The sequence below is a fragment of the Triticum urartu genome, chromosome 7A (genome assembly GCF_056163025.1).
Source record: "Triticum urartu cultivar PI428250 chromosome 7A, HENAU_Tu73, whole genome shotgun sequence".
In the NCBI taxonomy this organism is placed as follows: Eukaryota; Viridiplantae; Streptophyta; class Magnoliopsida; order Poales; family Poaceae; genus Triticum; species Triticum urartu.
In genome coordinates, this window is record NC_141879.1 from 111,808,199 (window position 1) to 111,813,180 (window position 4,982).

Below are 4,982 nucleotides of genomic sequence, written 5' to 3' on the forward strand. Positions count from 1 at the left end.
GAGGAGTGCGCGAGGGCCTCATCTCTTCTCAAGCTCCAATAACCTGAATAAATTTCAAATTTTGCAACGCTTGTCCAAGGGCATCCATGAATTCCAGAGGTTGTTGATCTTCAAAGCATGATGATAAGATAATAAGCAGAACGAGGTTGTTATTGATGGTAGATGGCATGTCCAAGGGCATGCATGAATTCCAGAGGCCGCTCATTGGGTTGAACTTGGGCCGGATGGAGATGGCACGCCAGATGCGTCGAGCGGTCGGGCAAGTAAAGAACAGGTGTTGTCGATCTTTGAGGCAGCTGGAACAAGGTGGGCACGCTGCAGTTGGCAAAATGTTCTTGCGGTGCAAGTTTACTGTGGTGTTTAGTCTGTCGAGGGGAGAAGAGCCAGCCAAAAAATTTACTCCACTTTGTTTGGCACACTTGATTCCCAAATGATGCCGAGTTGTGGGTCTGCTAGCTGTGTGGATAGTGCATACTGCATAGTAGTCTCCTCTAGTAGAGGTGTCACCGTTCAGTAGTCTCAGTTGGTCTGTGGGCTGTGGCAGTGGAGAGCACACATTCCTGCGGCAAAAAACTCAAGGAGACTAGTTCATGTGCATCAATTGAGGTTAGACGATTACGAAGACCAAGTTTGAGCCCATCCTGCATGATTGTTGCCACCATGGCATTTGGTTGGGTGTGGCTGAACAAGAGTGCGGGAAAGACTACAGCAAGCGATTCAGGTTTTAGCCAGACAAGCCAAAAGAAAGTCACTGACAATTATTCTTCCCTAGATGGATATGTAGAGGTAAGTGATGCAAGATCAGGTCTTTCCAAGGCAATTAATTAAGCTTGGTGGATGCAGGAACATGTAAGCGAATTTCAGCATGAGGCAAAAGTTTTGTGCGTCCATGTTTTTCACCTCCTAACCCACCTGAAATCCTAGCAGTGCAAATTTTGTCCCAAGCACATGAACAAAATTCTCAACAGAAAAAATAGACGATTAAGACGTTATCCACTCATGTGCATGGGCTGCATTGCTAGTTGTTGATAGAAACATCACAATGAACTCCAAGGTGGAAACACAACAACACAGATTAAGTTCCAAATCACAACCATAGTTTTTGTGAGAAAAGAAGACACCAAAGTGTACTTGCACATTACAGACCCTCCAGGGGCCGAAATGATACTCAAAGTGACGAGACGATCGACTACTAAAATCAAAGTTGTCGAGGAGAGCTCCCTAGCTAGCTAGGCAGGAGCAGTACTAGCTATGGTGGCGTTGATCGATCGGGTGTAGCAGGGGGCAACTCTCCGCCGTTCTCCAGGAATAGCATTGCAGCAGCCATTGAAGGCCGTTGGCTCTCATATAGGTCACAACACTGGAGGGCGAGGACAATCACGCGCTCCATCTCTATCTTGTCAAACTGGCCATCCAGCTTCTTGTCGGCAGCATCACTCACAAATGTTTCTGGCTGATCTCTATGGAGCTTCCGGAGAAGGTCCGGGTTATTTTCTCCATGCAATATCTCTAGCAGGACGATCCCAAAGCTGTAGACGTCGGAGCTAGGGCGCAGCTTGACCTGTCCATGTTTCTTGCACAGTGGATCCATGTAGTCCGCGGTCCCAACGGCCACTGCCGTAATCAGTGATGTGTCGTCGTCGTATTGGGCGACCCTCGACAGCCCAAAGTCGCCAAGCTTGGCATTGAAATCATGGTCCAGGAGTATGTGGCTTGGTTTGATATCTCTGTGCAAGATGCATGGCTTGCATAGGTGGTGGAGGTAATGAAGAGCGGACCCTATGCCCTTTACTATTTTGTACCTGCAATATTTTTCCACACACAGCACATAACATTTTGTTGGGTTCCACGACATACGATTTTATCAAAGAGTTTTCTTTTTTTGAAAGACAAAAACAGAAGATATATAGGAGCGACAACAGCAACCATGCATGCACTCGAACCCTGATATTGATATAGACATGCAATCATACCATGGACCCATGCATGTTACTACAACTGAAGGAAAAAAAATGAAACGAAAGTTGAACTAAAACTACGATAAGTATTTTGAAACAGAGAGAATACTAAGTATGTCTCCGGGCCGGCCATACCTCCTTGCCCATGACAGTACTTCAGGCCTTTCGTGCAGGTGCTCGTGGAGGTTGCCATTAGGCACAAGTTCATAGACGAGGAAGAGCTTGACGTTCTGTCTGTGCAAGCACCAAAACATGAAATTGTTTATGCTGCAGCACCAGCCTTCGAGCCTGACCACGTTACCTCCGCGTCCAGCTCTGCGAGGAAGTCCTTGAATTCTCCCCTCGAGTCCTTGAGGATCTTCTTCACGGCCACCGGTTGGTCGGCCTTGAGGCTCCCACTGTATACCACGCCGAAGCCACCGGCTCCGATCTTCTTCTTGTCGGAGAATCCGTCGGTGGCGGTGGACACTTCGCGGTACTCGAATCGTTTAAGACGAGTTCCGGTCCCAAAGGTATCGCGCGTGCGTGTCCACCTACACCATGATAGGATTGACCAAATTATCACCACCAGGGCCAACGCAACAACGACGGCTCCTCCGATGATCAATGAATTGTCACGACCTGTTGAAGGAAAGCAATGCAAAATTAAGCCTGGATATCTCGTCTGCAAGCTGCGATGACATCGCCGATACAGGGCACTTTCAGAAAAAGACACGAGAAATATAGGATCAATATATGTTGAAGCTGGTTCCCTACCTTTGGTAGCGTGCACTTGGCCTTGCTCTGGTTGGACATTGTTAGCCCATGTAGGTGTTTCCGTAGGTGTTTCTGTATGTGTTTCTGTAGGTGATAAGTACCCGAAATTCCATGTATACATGTGTATATACTGAAACATGACATTCGTCTATGATATGCTAGCTGCTTTTGTTTTACTAGTAGTAACTAGCAGTATTTCTGGAAATTCGGAAAATCCGTACGTACCTCTGGCTCTCGGTGCCATAGTTGAGTTGAATGACCAAGAGTGTATCTGATGCAGCTCAGTGTTTCCACCGGTGGCCGCAGAGAACCCAACCGCCACCACCGGCGGGAGCAAGGCATCGAGAGGATCAGGCAACTGCGTCTTCACCCGAGCGGCGGCAAGAGAATGATTGGAATAATCAAAGTGCAGGATGGCCTCCAGCGTCCGGGTGGTGTTGACAAAAGTGATGGTCGCCGTCATGGTGCCATTGAGGCTGTAGCTGGGCAACCTGGTGGTGCTCACCGAGGTGACGGAGCTGAGGTCGATGCCGATGTGATCGGAGGCTCCCGTGGGATCCCATGGGTTGCTGTAAGTGTCGAACTCAACGGCGACGAACCGGTCTTCGCCGACGGCGCTAGTGTCGCTACTGCTGATGAGGCCAAGGAGATTGCTGGACGACTCCGGCGGTAATCTTGACGGGTAGGTGGAGAGGAAGAAGGTCAGGCCGTCCCCCTTCTTGGTCCTGTTGGGTATCAAGTGGATGGCGAAGATGAAGGTTGTGGCGAAGCTGGCCACTTCGCCGGTGCTCTTGTCGTACAAGGGAATCGGGTGGTTGTACGACATCCGGCCCTTGCAGTAATAGTTCTCCTTGGACTCTACGGAGTTGCAGGTGAGGTCGACCAGGTCGCCGTTCAGGGCGGCGTCGCCCTCGAACCGGAGGTCTTGTAAACTGTAGTCGGAGGTGTTTGCGAAGTCGAAGCTGAAGGAAAGCGGCGGCGCCGGTGAGGCGGTTGCCCCGTGGGCAATGACGACATGATCGTGGGATAGGAGGAAAGAGAACAAGCAGCCGGCGAGGATGATGCCGAGACGTGAGGTTGCAGGCGAGACGACCACCATAATTCCAGCCACTCGAGTAGTCTAACTTTTGGCTAGGCCCGCTCGCTCATGGATCCACCACCTCCGGGCTACTCACTATTCTAGCCACGTGACCACGTCCCGCTTTAATAGATGTGCTAGGGGGTGTTTGATTGCCCTGCCCAACCAGACTTGCGTGGGAACAAAATACATAAGATGTTCTGTGTCCACAGTTTGGCCCGCATCGCATGATGTTTAAAGTAGCTTCTAGTCAAGTTTGCTAGGAACTGCCAAATCAGCAGTTTCAGCCAGCCAGTCTGAGTTGACCCACATCAAGCGCACATGATAGCCCCCTTACACGAGAGTATGCCAATGCGATGCGAGCTAGTATACACTGGTGTTGTCCACGACGTCGTTCCTTTCGGCCTCCTCGCGGTGCCCTACTACACGGATGCCGTCCCTGACGTCGTTCCTTTCGGCCTCCTCTTCCTCGTCCTACTACACTCACGCTGCCATGGGGCGCACACTGCAATTTTTCTTCTCTGTCATCTGCCTCGGCGCCTTTCTATTCGTCCCTTCATGCGGACTTTCTCTATGGAGACGACGCAAGCAACTAGTTTGCCGCGCCATTGTCAGACGCAGTGGACGTTGGCAGCGGCGCCGCGTTCGATGGCGGCGTGGCGAACTAGTTGCTTATGTCGTCGCCACCACCGTCCACCGCAGTCGTCATGGCATTGTGTAACTCTATGTGTTATATGTAGCTATTAACTCTTAATCATATCCCGTACACACAACCAAACATTGTGTAGTTGCATGTGCCGAGCCAGAGCAGGACACCAAACAGCATGCCAAAATTGACCCCCTAATGCAAGAAGCCTAGATGTGGGCTGCCAAACAATGTTCAGATGTTGGTTTTTTGCCTGTTTTTGCTCAGTCAGGCTCAACCAGGCCAAGCATGCAATGCAGGCAAATTCGCATATGACAACCAAACACGCCCTAGGAGCATGTGTAGCTAAAGGTGGGAGTTGATCAAAGTCTCAAATCCCATGACTATTCCCTGTCTGTTTAGTTATGAAAAAATAAAGTAGGTGTTTGACACAAAAAGTAATAACAAACAACGATGGTTATTGTGTTATTATCTCTCTACGCGCCAGGGGAAATAAATATGCGGGCGTGACAGTGTACTAAGTACAGAAATAAAAGATAGGTAA

The 4,982-nt window shown here is 49.7% G+C and overlaps 1 pseudogene; it reads right to left on the bottom strand.

Moving 5' to 3' along the window:
• Positions 1-1,249: 1,249 nt before the first annotated feature.
• LOC125530204 (L-type lectin-domain containing receptor kinase IX.2-like) lies at positions 1,250-3,816 on the bottom strand (annotated as a pseudogene).
• Between the last annotated feature and the right edge of the window lie 1,166 nt (positions 3,817-4,982).